This window comes from Scylla paramamosain, chromosome 14 (assembly GCF_035594125.1).
Source record: "Scylla paramamosain isolate STU-SP2022 chromosome 14, ASM3559412v1, whole genome shotgun sequence".
NCBI classification, from domain to species: Eukaryota; Metazoa; Arthropoda; class Malacostraca; order Decapoda; family Portunidae; genus Scylla; species Scylla paramamosain.
In genome coordinates this window covers 19433734-19450202 of record NC_087164.1, presented here as the reverse complement: position 1 = coordinate 19450202, position 16469 = coordinate 19433734, and the positions used below count along the sequence as shown (strand labels likewise).

Below are 16469 nucleotides of genomic sequence, written 5' to 3'. Positions count from 1 at the left end.
AGTTACCCTACTACGAGTCTCTTTTCCCTGTAGCCTCCTTTCATTCCACTTTCCATTCTTGTATTCTTTTTCTCCATTTCTTCGTCTTCCTCGCATCTCCTATCCTCATCCTTCCCTCACCATCACAGGAGTGGTTTTCCTCTCATTCCCCGTTTTCTTTTCCTCACTATCTCTGCAACATCCCTTTCTCTTTGTCTCTTTCTCCCTGTCATCTCCCTTCCCTCATCTTGCCAGCAGTCTCCTTTTATTCCACTCTCTCTCCATCTCTCTCTCTCTCTCTCTCTCTCTCTCTCTCTCTCTCTCTCTCTCTCTCTCTCTCTCTCTCTCTCTTCCTCCTTCGTTTTCCCAGTATCTTTCCTATTAACTTTCTCTCACTCCTTCTTCCATATCCTCCTTCGTCTTCCCACCAGCTTCTCTCATATCCTATCTTCTCATTCATCCTCCTTCGTCTTTCTGCAAATTTTCCTCTCCATCCTTCATCTTTATGACGTCTTTCCTCCTCCTCCTCCTCCTCCTCCTCCCTCTTCCTCATCCTCCATCTTCTTAGAATCTCCTTCCCGTTTTTCCCTCTTATACCTTCCTTTCATTTTCCAAGTACTTTTCCTACTCCCTCTTCCTTTCTCCTCTTCTTGCTTCCTCCCTTCCTCTTACCTTCTTCCTATCCCTCTCCTTCATCCTCCATCTTCCTAGACGTTCCCTCCCTTCTTTTCCTCTCCTTTCTTTCTTCTTCCTAGTACCTTCCTTCCCCTTTCATTCTCCTCTTCTTTCTTTCCCCTCACCTCATTCATATTCCTCTCCTTCATTCTCCATCTTATATCCCTCCTGTCTTGTCCTATTCTCCTTTCCTTTCCCTTTTCCCAGCACCTTCCTTCGCCTTCCTTCCCTTCAGCTTTACCATCTTTCCTTCCATCTCTTCACCTCTCTCCCCTCAGTCGCCCCACACACCCCGGCACGAGGCTTGTGGCATCATCTCCAGAGCACAAGGTAATAAACAAACTTGTGTCAAGGTACTGCTGACGCCATCCAAGTTATTACGCGGCCATGTTCATCCCTAATGACGGCGCCTCCACGTCTGCCTTTAATTACCACGTCACTTTGGATGGAAGAGTGTGATGAGCAATGGTTAATGATCGTATTATCTAACATTTCATTCCCGTGTAATAAATCAGGATAGAACAAAAAATTGTGGGTTTAAGCTCGAAGAAGTTAGATTTAAATAAGAGACATGAAGGAATTGGATCGGAAATAGATTTAAATAAGAGACATGAAGGAATTGGATCGGAAATAGAGTGGCAGATGCATGGAATGGACTCAGTAATCAGGTTGTTAGAGCGGAGTCATTAAAAGGATCGCACAAATTTATGGATAGGTATGATGGATGGAAATATGTGGTTATGTTTCATACAGGGACTGCCACGTGTAGGACTGATGGCTTCACTTGCTTTATGTTCTTAAACTGTACATGTCACTTATTCAGAAACTCCTAGTAGGATTTCTAAGTTTGCTAGTGAAAAGGCTGAAGGAGTAAGAACACTAATTAACTCTTGCATTACGAGAAAGCCTTGAGTAGCGAGGCCAAAAGAAGTGTGGAGGGAGGAGGAGGAAGAAGCGCGTGCAGTTAACTAGTTCAGAAGACCACTGGCCATGGAAATGAGGTGCAACGCTGCGGTGAAATCCAGGTAGAAAGAGGAAAAAAAAAAAAAAAATATTGCAAAGTTACGTATTTGACCTCATCAAGTGAAGGATTATTTCGTACTCCAGTGAAATGCATGTTGTTTACCCAGACTGGATCCCTCTTTGTGCCTGCCACTTTACCCACCATAGAGGCGATAATGCAAATGTTTTATGCTAGGCACGATTTCCGGTTATCCCACAATGCTGCTATTACTTAGATTACTGCTGTCGTTGATGATAATGATGATGATGATGATGATGATGATGATGATGATGATGATGATGATGATGATGATGATGATGATGATGATGATGGTGATGAAAAGAGTGATGATCTATAGGAAGAACTAGGAAAGAAAAAAATATATAAGGTAGTAGTAAAATATAAAAAAAAAAGAAAAAAACTAAAATTAGGAGAATAAGGGAAAATGTTAATCAAAGGAAAGATGAGAAAAAAAGTGAAATAAGGAGAAAAAACGAAACAAAAATATAATGAGAAAGTAGAAAGTGAAACAGAATAACAATGAAGTTAACAATAATGACGACACTATTAGCTACACCACCTCCTCCCTGGGAACGGCCGCGCTACCACCGCTCTTTCTATGAACACAACAAAAGATCACCAACAACACCAGGAATTTTCCTCTCTACTCCTTTACATTTTTCCGCACCCTCCCTGCCACCACCGCCACCACCATTCCGTTCCTTTGATGACCACACGTACACACACAAAAACGGTGACACTCAGGGGCATGAGGGGAGCAGGGGCATCAGATCAGGGGCACAATAGACATGGGCTGCACAAAGAATAGAAGTCATTATTACCATTAATTTTCACCTTTTCATCCATTTTATTTGTAATTTTCTGCTTAGGTAAGTCATATACATTGGGGCTTTTTTGATAGCCACACACACACACACACACACACACACACACACACACACACACACACACAACTATCATCACCATTATATTTTTATTCTACCTTATGAGTCTAAACAATATTCTGAAACACTTCTATGCCGCACCTCCACTACTTTCAAAAGGCTCTAGTTGAAACTACACGTGTTTTTAAGGATGTTCTACGATTCTAGTAACAAATGAACAAGATTTCTACTTTATCAACAGGAGAAACAGTTCTAAGAGTCTGGTCAATCATATTTGCGATCTTTGAAAATAGTCGTAGTGAGAGAGCTAAGCGGTTCTGAATACAGACCTCTCTCTCTCTCTCTCTCTCTCTCTCTCTCTCTCTCTCTCTCTCTCTCTCTCTTTTGCGGTTGTAAATGATCCTCTTATCTAATGTTCCTTCTCATGTCTTCCTCCACACACAGACAAGAACATTTTTTCCCCCTGTAAGATACAGCACGTGTGGCAAAAAATAAGTAAAAAAGGATGACTTGTAGTGGGTCGTGTGGTGCCAGAAGCAAAGTCCCCCGAAGCCCCATCAAGTATAGCCCTTCCCTCACAGGTGGCGCGGTCCCTCGTTGGCGTCCCCACCAGCAAGCCCCTTCTTACATACTCACACCTTGCCACGAGCCGCGCTGTGTTCCCGCCAGAATGTTGGTGAAGGTGCTGCTGGTGTACTGCCACGTACCTCCCCCACGTCACCTTCACCTCGGCTGTTTTTCTTTCCTGGTCACATGCATGTAAGGTACTCGTATGTTATGTATGTACTACGGGTATACGTTTTTTTTTTACTTCATCCGATTTTTACTTTGAAAAAATGTGAAAAAAAGTGGCAGGTAATGCAACTATTTATCGCTCATTCATAAGCAGCTAGTAAAACAAGTATATATAATGTACATAAGGTGTTGATAGTTTAACGTCAACCTTCTTTACTTGTGGGAACGTCTTGCAATGAAATTTTCTTTTCCTGCAGCTGATATCCTTTCTTATTTATTTCGACTTTTGGTTTCACTGGGACAATAATCACCTCAGTGCAGTCGTTACTTAACCTAACCCACCTCACCCAAAGCTCTTCTCATGGTCGCTTGATGTATTTCACCACTGCTGCTTTTGAGTTCCCTGCGACACGACTGTGAAGGAAAGTGCTGAGAAAGACACCAAGGATGGCTTCAAAGTTTTGACAACTTTCCGTGAGGAGAACCGGAGAAGCACAGAGCTGCGATTTTCCACTGAGACTGCTGCTTCATTCCAGGATCCAACAAAGTAAATTGTATTCTAAAAGCAGAAAGCTACTGTCCTTGGGGTTCAGTTTTATCCATGGAACATTCATGAGACGAAAGGAAGAGAGGACAACCTTCAGATGCAGAAATTCATTGATTCATTCACACACACACACACACACACACACACACACACACACACATATAGTCATCAAGCACTAAGAGGAAAAGAACGTAAAGAATACTGTAAGCAATTATATAGTCTGGTTGTTTCTCGTTGTGATAAATTGATTACACTACTGATTACGTGTTTTCTCTCCTGGTGATTGATGATGATATCTATGTTGTTATATATTTAATCATCTGCAGTTTCAGGAACTGGAATTGTTCAATGTTCCTTTATTTTATTATTTTTTTCTTTCTAATAGTTGTTGTTGTTGTCGCTGTTTTTTTCTCCCATCAGCGTGTCCATTTCTAGAAGTGAAATATTTTCCTCCCCCGTGCACCCTCACCTTCCAATCGGAGCTCCTTCCTGGCCCTCCATTTCCCCTTCCCTAACTCAATCTTGCCTTTACTTCCTCTCCTGACCGCCTCTCCCGCCATGCCTCATCAGCCTTCCCCCAGCCTGCACACTGTTATTACTCTCACTTTTTTTTCCCTTTCTTTCCCCTACATCTTCTCTTCTTGTGTTTTCATATAAGTTTGTTACTAGACTGTTTTTACATGGTCTTTGTTTATAAATCTTTTTGTGTACATGTTCATAGCGTAGCCTGTCTCATTCCTTGTATTTCAGCAAGTATATTCTATTTTTTTGTTTCGTTTTTTGTTGCTTTCTTTTTCAGGTTCCATGGTTACAATTTTCACGGGTAAAATTTTCTCTTTAACTTCGTTGTGTATCGTACTCGTGGCTTTTTTTTTTTTTTTGTTTTGTTCCCGTGACTTCGAGAATCTTGGAATTTCAGCTATAACTCATTCTTTCCTTGATTAATTTATATTCTGTATCAATTAAGGGAAAAAAAAAAAAAAAAAATCGACTATCGCATCGTATCAATTAAGAAAAAAAAGTAAAAAGTTAAAAGCGCTCCAAGCAGTTCTGTCCTTGAACTAGAAGAAAATAATTACATGTTTCATCTTTATAAATTCTTCTCAGGATAGAAAGACGATTATTAAAATAGATAAATGAATAAATAAATGAAAAATAAAACGTGCTTCTGGGAACAACTAGTTTATTGATTATGTTTAGTTAATTGCTTATTATTCTTTACGTGTGTGTGTGTGTGTGTGTGTAGAGAGAGAGAGAGAGAGAGAGAGAGAGAGAGAGAGAGAGAGAGAGAGAGAGAGAGAGAGAGAGAGAGAGAGAGAGAGAGAGAGAGAGAGAGAGAGAGAGAGAGAGAGAGAGAGAGAGAGAGAGAGTTATTACCATAAATCAATAAAGTGGACGCACACAAGTATTACACGTCATGAGGAGCGAAAGACTTACAGCCACTTACACAGAGGGCAGTAAATCACGGGACAAGTCGGGCGTGTATTTGTACAGTTTTTTTCTGGGTACAAATACTTTACTGCCGCATCTTATTAGACTAGATAGGAAATTAAATACTATGAATACATTGATGAGGATATCTACCTTTTTCATTTGTACACTCTTGTTATATATAATTTACAGGCTTGTATTTTTAAAACTTAAAAAGAAGGGGAAATTATAAGATAGCGTATATAAGAAGATTTTGCTAATACATATCTTAAATTATTATTTTTTTTTTTGCGTACACTTTTCTAGCTTTAATTTATTTACTGTCTCGTGTTCTTAGGGTTACAAATATAATCAACAAATCAATGTCGGTCTGTTTAGGAATATTATTTTTGCTTTTATTTTAAATTTTTTTCTTGGCCTTTTTCATAAGTATATATATATATATATATATATATATATATATATATATATATATATATATATATATATATATATATATATATATATATATATATATATATATATATATATATTTCAGACAGTTTAAAGTTTCATGGTACTAGACTTAAAGAATAAAGAAATCGACACGACAAATAAAAAAAGATTATTAATGAAGAGCTACCAACTTTTTTTCGTATTTTTACAAGTACGCTCCTCTCGCTTGAAGTACCTCACTGCATCACAATCTAGAGATGAAAAGGACGAAAAATATTGAAAAAAAAGAATAATTAATTTGACTATTAAAAGAGATTTTCACTTATTTATCTTTTCCTACTTTTCTTGCTTCAAATACACCCATGCCTCACATTCTTCATCTTATAACACGCGCGCGCGCACGCACGCACACACACACACACACACACACACACACACACACACACACACACACACACACACACACACACACACACACACACACACACACACACACACACACACACACACACGCAACAAACCTAACCTGCACACCAACGGAACTTTTTTTTTTCCAGAATCACAGACTCATTGGTGCAAATACTTCACTACCTTAACAACAACAACAAAAAAGAAAAATACAAGAGTAACACATGGACGGACGAGGCTCTAAGGGTAAAAAAAAAAAAAAAAAAGTTTACAATAACTCATCCTAAGGAAACCCCAACACCCAAACACATGTGGCTAGTGTACAAATAACACGTTACCCTCACACACACACACACACACACACACACACATACACACACACACACACACACATACACATTCGTCTTTTCGTCACGTGAACATGTGCTGGGAATTTGCAAAAAAATCAGAGAGTTACAATATAACGTGTCTTTCCTTCCTCTCCTTTACTTTTCCGTCTTTTTTTTCTCTCTTCACCTCATGGGCTGTGACAAGGATAGTACCGATCTCTCTCTCTCTCTCTCTCTCTCTCTCTCTCTCTCTCTCTCTCTCTCTCTCTCTCTCTCTCTCTCTCTCTCTCTCTCTCTCTCTCTCTCTCACAGCCCTACCTTCTATCTTCAGTCTCTTCTCATAGTCCATTCCATCACTCTCTCCCATTCTTAGCCCTTACCCTATGTTTCTTTTTCTCACTTTTTCTCCTCACTTTTTTTTTTATTTTCCCTTCCCTTCTTCCTAATCTATCCCTTTATCCCTCCTTTGCTTCTTTTCTCCATACACATTATATTCCTCTCTCTCTTTTCCTTATTCCATACCCCTACTCTTCCCCCTCCCCAGCCTCCTCCTCCTCCTCCACCTCCCCCTTCTTTCGCTCCTTCATTAGCCAACGTTTCAACTTTTCCTGGCGCTGCTGCTGAATATTGAATAACTTCCACCTGACTAAACGTCCTCCTCAAATATTCGGTACTTGGAATGATTTTATATAATATCTAGATTACATAAACACTCCACCGCGATGTGTAAAATGGGACGGGTGGAGAGAGAGAGAGAGAGAGAGAGAGAGAGAGAGAGAGAGAGAGAGAGAGAGAGAGAGAGAGAGAGAGAGAGAGAGAGAGAGAGAGAGAGAGCAAAGGGTACGGAGAAAGGGCCGCTCGCTCTTTGCTGTCTGTCGAGATTAATGATATACATCTCCTGATCTGTCTTCGATTTATTTGCCATCTACTTAAATTCTTAATAAGCATTCATAACTTACAAGTCAGCGAAATAATTAACTGAAATTTATGCTCCGGTTCAGCCAGCCCGTGCACGCTAACCAGGCACAAGACATGCTCCTCGGGCGATCCTTATCACCTCCCCATATATCTACAGCTCCCCGAGAGACCTTCTGGCTGTATGATGGAGGTGCTGCGGATCTCTAATGGCCCCTCTGGTTCCTCAATACCTCTTCATTTACTCCCTGATGGTCACACACGCTTCCTGTGCCCTGCCTACGTGCCCTCCTGAGGCTTCCCAGGTCCTCAGCTGACTAAGGATCTCTCGTGCTCGTCTCTTGCGTGGTAAATCAGTTGTTACAATGCTTCCTGTCTTGGGTACATGTGTCTTGAAAATGCTGTTGTTGTACTGTTGCTGAATAGTAGTAGTAGTAGTAGTAGTAGTAGTAGTAGTAGTAGTAGTAGTAGTAGTAGTAGTAGTAGTAGTAGTAGTAGTAGTAGGAGGAGGAGGAGGAGAACGATGTTAACGATAACGGCGACGACGATGACGACGACGAAGTATTAGTAGACTGATTAACTGATTGATAGTTTTAAGGAGCTACAGGAAGCCGATGGGAAGATAAACCAGAAAAAAAAGAAAAAAAAAACTGATAACATTACGATACCGAACAACAAAGCACTAACATAAACAACAGGAATTAGAACAACAGTAATAACAATAGCACCACCACCACCACCACCACCACCTGTACTGACAGAAAAACGAAGGCCAAAAAAGAAATAAAAGAAAAGTACAATGACGTGAGGAACAAAAGGCTTACAACATAAATAAAACCACAACAAAAACGGAACAACAACTTTACACACACACACACACACACACACACACACACACGTCCCATAACTCCGGGAAACTAAACAGAACATAGAAAGAGAAAGAGAAGAGAGAAAAAAAAAAAAAAAAAAAAAAAAACAAGCCAGCCGGAATACCTTACACGCATTTCAATCATTACCAATCAACAGGAGAATTTGCTCGCAGGTAAACACTTGACCGACCTGAGGCGCTGGAGTGCTTTCGCTAATGAGGATCAACTAGTTCCGGAGTCCATCGTAAAATGGGCCCCCCGTGGTGAGATCGATGCTGAGACCACGAAGCAGAGGCACAATGGCTTGGGTGTCTGCTGGTGCCATTGTCTCAACGTGAGGGCCTGAGAGGTGCCTCGTGGTGGTGCTGGTGGTGGTGGTGGTGGTGGTGGTGGTCCCTTAGCCAGCCCAGCCGCCCCTCATCAGCCAACGACGAGGCGACCAGTTCAGGAAGTTTGTTGAGTGTTAAAGGAAACTGGTGCTGGTGCTGGTGGTGCTGTTGTTGTTGAAAGGAGGGATGGCCGCGTGTGTGTGTGTATGTGTGTGTGTGTGTGTGTGTGTAGGGAAGGGGTTGTTCAGAATGTTCGAGTTTAAGCTGTCCATCGCTGCTGTTATTAGTGCATGGTAGTGGTTTTTATTTTGTTTTTTAGTAGTAGTAGTAGTAGTAGTAGTAGTAGTAGTCGTAATAATAATAATAATAATAATAATAATAATAATAATAATAATAATAATAATAATAATAATAATAATAATAGCAACATACACCATCAACTAGTTTCCCGCGCTGAGTTTAATCCAAGTGGCGAGATTGGTGTCGCCGGCTGCAATGGAGGTGGAGTGGCGGTGTCTGGCGTGGGTTTGGAAACAGGTGGCGTGGGTCCGTCTTGATGTGTGGCCTAATGGCTCCTCCTTCTCACGCGGGTCATTAACTATGCTCAAACTAAGACAGAATAGGTAATTATCGCTAACGAGCAAAGTCTCGCGTCGATCTCAAGGACTCCGGACAGATTTCTCGTGCGAGGAAGACACGGCGACGAGTCGTAATTCTTCGGCCCGTCTTGTAACTTCCAGCCTTATTTTTTTTTTCGCTATTTTTCCCGTAATCACCTATAGCTCACTAGAAACTTATTTTTGTACTAGTTTCTCTTATAGTTCTGCAGCATGGGAGAGATAATACTAATCTCCTTTGTCTCTTTGTGTCCATGCATTTCTTTTTTAGTAATTTGAATGTTGACAAAAAACGACCCTACCAATGGAAGCTTAAGGGACCAGTTTCTCTGTATTTAGTTTCTATTTTATAAAGGGGATATTCATACAGGAATAAGCCAGATGGTTCATTGTATCATATCCTGAAACACTTCTGGGCCGCACATTCACATCATCCAATAAGCTCTATAGGCTACAAGCGTTTTTAAGAGTGTTTTTTATGGTTTTACTGAGTTAACATTTCTACATCAATAACATGAGAAACACTTGAGAAACCGGCTAATCATCTCTGTGGCCTTGGAAAATAGTCGTGGTGAGAGAGCAAAGCTTTTCTGAACACGGACCACTGCCCTAGTGAGTGTTACTAAGAAAATCAACTTCCTAAGCCATTTGAAAGTTGATTTTTCTTTTACTTAGTTACAACTGTGAGTGATTAAAGAGAAAATTTCATATAGCAATAACCCATATTAATTTTTTTTTTTTTTTCATGCAAGACGCCCACATGTTCTTTTAGTTACTGAACATTAAAAACTTAACTATGACACCTCGAGGATGACAATAAAGGGAATGCTGCGAGTATGCCTGATGGCTTCATGCAGCTTTCCATATTTTCTCGTGTCCTTGTGCTCTTACCGTATTTCTCTTCAGAAGGACTTGGAGGAGGTAATGTGTAATGTAACACAGTAGGAAAAATCCTCCGTGGTTTAGTGATTGGAGAGTCCGTCTTTGTGTGATAGTATAGTATACATTGGTATGGTTCGAGCCCGCGCCGGACCAGACAACACAGAACTCTCACAGGTGTTCATTGGATGGTCGATAAGCGGATACCTCAGCAGAAGGTGGGGAAGGTAAATCGGGGTAACATGAATTTCACAGCTGTGTGTGTCCGATTAGAATGCAGCCTTCCCTTATCCACCACACGCTTGAAGGCCAAGGACAGGGGATCGAATGACTTATCAAGGTGTTTACTTCTCAACTTGAACTACACGAGAACTTTTCGTTAAGAATATATTATAAAGGTATAAGACAGGGTGACAGAGTTGAGATCAGTGGTTCTTCAAATTCAAACAACAGCTACGCTTTTTTTTTTTTTTTTAGGGAAAAAAAAATCGTAATGTAAATGTTAGACATAAAAGAGATGATCTAATTTAGTTATCAGGGTGTCTTAATGCTCCTCTTCTGATGCAGTTCACTGAATAGAGAGCAAAAATGGAGGGTTACATAACTTAACCTGACTAAACAAAAACTAAACTAATCGAAGCTAAACTAAGCTAACCTAAAACTAACGAAACCAAACCAAGCCCAGCATAACCTAACCTAACCGAAACTAAAATAACCTAACCTAACCTCAACTAAACAAACCCCAACCTAATGGAAACTAACCTAAAACTAACCGAATCAACCTTTCCTTATTTAAAACAAGGTGCTTAGAGTGACTGATATGAACACACACACACACACGCACACACACACACGCACACGCACACACACACACTCTTAGAGGTCGACAAGGACAATACGAAGAGCAATAACGTGCTGACGACTAAAGCTTCTCAAACCTACTTTTACGGAACGGTACCCAACTTTCTGAAGCCGCGGGCGAGAGTGAGTGAAGCTTCGGGAAAGAACGAGGCTCATCTGGGAGTAAACAACGCTAAATCCACGCCCTCCCGCCCCGACCCCCTGCCGAGGTAAGAAGATTATGTTAAAGAAGTTAGATTACATTACAATGGAATAATAAATCCGTAATAATCGTATGATATAGAACGGCTCTCTTGGGCTAAGCTGGGATGCAGTGGTAAAGGGGATGGGAGGGAGGGAGGGAGGCAGAAGAAGGTGGAGGAGGAGGAGGAGGAGCAGGAGGAGGAGGGATGCTTTGTTTTTGATGTGTTAGGGTGAAGTTTAGTTAGTGAGGGAATGAAATAATGGTACATGAGAGCGGATGAGGAGACGTAAGAAGTTGATGATAAGTGAGGGTGGCGGTGAAGGTGGTGGTGGATGATGAGGTGTAAGGGGGATGAAGTTTAAACTAACTCAAGAACTGAAAGAAAAATCCGTGTGTGTGTGTGTGTGTGTGTGTGTGTGTGTGTGTGTGTGTGTGTGTGTGTGTGTGTGTGTGTTAGTATCTAATAATGAACATGTATAAATAAAACACCAGTCATTTTAAAAACGCATTTACGTACAAATAACTCTCTCTCTCTCTCTCTCTCTCTCTCTCTCTCTCTCTCTCTCTCTCTCTCTCTCTCTCTCTCTCTCTCTCTCTCTCTCTCTCTCTCTACCCTGAACCTGTAACCTACTCACTTCACCACACACAAACACCACCAACCCCCACTCCTAAAAAAAGTCTTTCCAAAACGTGGCACAGAAACAAAAGTGTCCCAAAGACGTAGCTAACTTTTACGAACGGTTCCTTCAAAACAAAGAAAGGGAGACTCGGGTCGCCTGGCCGAAACAGCTCGCCCACCGTGAAGAAAGCTGTCCTGGACTCCACCAATAAAGAGGGGTAGGGCAAGCAGCTAGAGCGGCGCCTATAGAGAGGGAAAGAGGAAGGAGGGAGGGAGGATGAAGACGTCAGACACGATGAAGTTGATAGTTTGGTTTCATGAGTCTTGTGAAATAGATCCTTTTTCAGCTTGTGACGGACTTTATTTTAGGGAGTAAGGAATGGGGACGTGGAGAGAGAGAGAGAGAAAGAGAGAGAGAGAGAGAGGAGAGAGAGAGAGGAGAGAGGAGAGAGAGAGAGAGAGAGAGAGAGAGAGAGAGAGAGAGAGAGAGAGAGAGAGAGAGAGAGAGACCTTCGCGTGACTTAGGGCTACGTCCATTATGAAACTTGGAATAACTGAGTGAAGGTTTGCCAAATTTACATAAAGATGGGAAAAAATAACATCTATGGAAGAGCCGCACCAAACTCCAGCCAGTCTTGAGAACCAGACACACAAACGCTGCTAAAGTGCCACACATCTCGCAATACCGTCAAATGCAAATAGCTGTTAGATTACGTTCGTTTTAATGGACTGGCATCGGTTTGGTTTAAGCTAGGTTGATTAGGTTAAGGAAAGGTTAGGTTAGGTTACGTGAAGTTTGGCTAAATTAAGTTAGGTTAAGTTAGGTTAGATTACATCAGGTTAAGTTAGATTAGATTAGGTCAGAGTAAGTTTGATCAGGTTGTTAGATTACATAAGTCAAGATTATATTAGGTTACGTTAAATTTGGTAAGATTATATGTGGAAAGTAAAAAGAGAGAGAGAGAGAGAGAGAGAGAGAGAGAGAGAGAGAGAGAGAGAGAGAGAGAGAGAGAGAGAGAGAGAGAGAGAGAGAGAGAGAGAGAGAGAGCATATGTTCAAGAATAAAAAAACAAAAAAAAATGATACCCACAGATGACATGGACAACAAAAATAAAAGAAGAAACACTATGGAACATCACGACTCTTAAGCACCTTGTTCTCTCATAAGGGTAGTTTACAATGGCCAGAGCTGATTGGTCGGCTTCTCATAAGTGTTTTTTCTAATATGATGTAAAATGCTCGTCAAACTATCACTAGAATTAAACACCCTTGAAAAATCCAGTAATATTACAAAACCACTGAAATGTTGAAGAATATGATTGTAAAATGAAAAAGCCTGGTTATCTTACATCAACCATTTTTAACAGCTCTAGTCGAAAGTAATAAGTTTTCAAGAGTATTTTCATGATTCCAGTGGTGGTTTAACAAGGATTCTGCACCGCGAACGGGAAAAAACATGCATGAGAACCTAAAAAAAATGATCTTCGTGGCCTTTGCAACTAGTTCTTATGGCGGCATGGAGCGTTTCAAAATACAAGCCTGAGCGATATTGCTCTTCCTATTGCTGGTGGTGGTGCTGCTGCTGGCCACCACCATGACGCTAATTTGCGAGGACGCTAACTATGTTGCACACGAAGCCTGGAAGGTGAACGGCGGCGCACGCAACATCCTCGTTACGCAGCGTTTCTCCAAGGACAGCCGGCGTGGTGGAACTTAATGGAACTGCCAGGATATGCGCTCCTTGGTTAAAAAAAAAAAAAAAAAAAAAAAAAAAAACGCGGTCGGAAACTAGCGATTGGTGTTCATGGGGGTCGTATTTTTTATTTTTATTTTTTTTTTAATGTTTATTCGCGCAACTCTCAATGAATGCTTTCCCGCCCTTGGTTATTTTCGTAACAAGCTCACTCACTAATTTGACTGACTTTGTTGTTTAGCAGTTTATGAGCGCGTGTGTGAGAGTGGGTGTGGGTGGGTATACATAGTTGTAGTATTATTATTATTATTATTAGTAGTAGTAGTAGTAGTAGCGTTTGTCCATCTATGTAGTACAATCTTCCCACTTATCAGTAAATCTAAACACTCAATGCATGTCAATTATTGTCATATTTGTCTACACATCTATCCTCGTTTATGTTTGCAGTGATAACTTCCCTCACATTTTCGACTGACATATAATTTTCATATCAATATTCTTCATCTATTCATGACTTAATTGTATGTAAACTTAGCGGAAAGTATTTAATCGCAAAAGTCTCTATTTTTTGTACATATCTGGAACTGTGTTAAAAAATCGATTCTATTTTATATTTTTATGCACGTGTTGCTATTTGAATCCTTTTATATTTCAACAGGTTATATTTTCTAACAATACAAGTAGCAGCAACTGTTTTAAGAGTAACGATGCCTCTGATATGTCCGTCCCTTCTGGCGCGGATGTAGGATCAAGGAGGAGATTGCAGTATTTCAAAGTACCTATCCTTTCTTTGATGACGAGTATACTTATATGAATGCAGCCAGAAACACTAAGAGTCGCGCGAGATTCCTTTGATAATTGCTAAACGAAAACAATCTGGTATCTTACAATTACGTATAGGTTTTAGTGAAAATATAACGCTGGTTTGCCGCACGTCTTTGAAAGTAGTGGAATACATAAATCGGTGGCAGCGGGAGTGTCCTCTGGTGGTAAAATTACTAAGACAGACTTGCTGGCATTGAGTATTATAGCAGCATCACAATCTTCGACAAAATAGCCGTAATTGTAAGTCAGGTCCCCATCAGTAACATTTATATTCACTTTAGTAGTTAGTGTTCTTGTTGTTTAGTAGTCTTACCCTTACATAAATTTCCCACCCACACATATACACCAAACAACACCCACTCACTCACATCCACACCCGCCCATATACGCTCTTAACATTTCTACCACACATGAACTCCACACACACTCACACACACACAGACACACACACACACACACACACACACACACACACACACACACACACCAAAGTACTAGTCCCTTCCATCCACCCAACCGCCCACACACACTCCCTACCAGCTACTGATTGCATTATACTAACATGTAGAATATTTGTGGGCCTCTGCTGCGTCCCTTTCTGCCGCTCCGTGTACACTTAGCGCCACCACATTAACATTCCCATAAATAAGCGTCCTCAAAAATATATCTATGCACATTTATTACTAGGGGAAAAAAAGAATATATGTACAGCATTATCCAAATTAGATGGCGTAGCAGCGTAATATTTTCAGAGATTAGGGCAGAAAATGAGTCTGTTTTAAAAGAATTAATCACGATAATAGATATAGCAGATGCAGGATAATTAGTAACAACAACGATAACAATAACAACACCAGCAGTAGCAGCTCTGAAAAAATATATCACCAAGTACATCACATTTACATCCGCACTGCCACTTTGCGCTCGCACTAACATTGGTCTAAGTTACGAGTGTGTGTGAATTTGTGCATTTAATGTGCCTGAGTGGTACTGGTGATGTGGTATCGCTTGCTACTCTTCGTGTGAAGGAAGGGAAGAGAGGGAATATCGACAGATTTGTGTGTGTGTGTGTGTGTGTGTGTGTGTGTGTGTTACTCCTTTCCCCATCCCCCCTCTCCCTCTCTCTCTCTCTCTCTCTCTCTCTCTCTCTCTCTCTCTCTCTCTCACGCACACCCACACAACATACAGTAAATATGTATTTTTTTTATAGCGACCACAACAATTATCACTAATGACAACCATTTCCGTCTCTTATCAGAAAATTGCTTGCATTATATAAAATTCGCTACATTCTCAACTTAATTTCGACGTTTTTACTGTGTTCCTCTACTATGATGTTTTCTCCTGTTATTTTTATTCATTAGCGCAGCATGGGAGGGTGATTTCTGTGTCTGTAAAATAGTCTGGTAATTCTCTCGTAGTATCTTGTTTATGATATCCTTGTTTCCTTTTACAGTCACTTAGGAATGAGTATAGAATGAGGAGACTTTTGAGGGAGGGTACGAAATATACAGGAAATGAGAAAAAGTGAAAAATGATTGCCGGCATAAAGAAAGGAGATGAGAAGATAAGAAAGTGGAAGAACAAATAAGTGAAACTTGGAGAACGTGTAGATGAATAATGAAAGAGAAAAATGAGAAACAGAAGAAGAAAAGTGGATGGGGAGTAAAGAGAACGAAAATGAAAGAAAAAGTTAAAAGAAATGGAAGAGGAACAAAGAGGAGGAAAATGAAGAATGTGAAAGAACTGTAAAGGAAAAAAAAAGAAATAAGAAGAGAAAACGTAAATGGAAAACAAAAAAGATAAAGAAACGAAAAAAAGGAAGACAATAGAATAGTAGAAAAGATAAAATGGGAAAATAAGAAAAAAAGAGAGAGACAAAAAAAAAAGACGATGAATGTAGTAATTTTTATCATTATGCAGCTTTCCCTCCCTCCCCCCACCAAAAAAAAAATAGTGATATTATATTGAAGTGGCAGACTAAGATCACAGATAAAAGGAGGACGTTGTTAAGCCCACTAAAACCTTCGACTAACCACTACAAACAACAGCACGATTTGATCCTTTCCTAGATAATCTCATATACTCGCTAAACTCCTATAATTATTGTTCTCTCTCTCTCTCTCTCTCTCTCTCTCTCTCTCTCTCTCTCTCTCTCTCTCTCTCTCTCTCTCTCTCTCTCTCTCCCCCCCCAATACCCAACTCTATTAACGGAAATCTACAGGTAATTC

General features: G+C 40.4%; 1 long non-coding RNA gene across 1 annotated transcript in view; it reads right to left on the bottom strand.

The window, feature by feature from the left end:
* LOC135106700 (uncharacterized) overlaps window positions 1–16469 on the bottom strand; it is a 159551-nt gene that overhangs the window by 70041 nt on the left and 73041 nt on the right. The gene's annotated exons all lie outside the window — the stretch shown is intronic.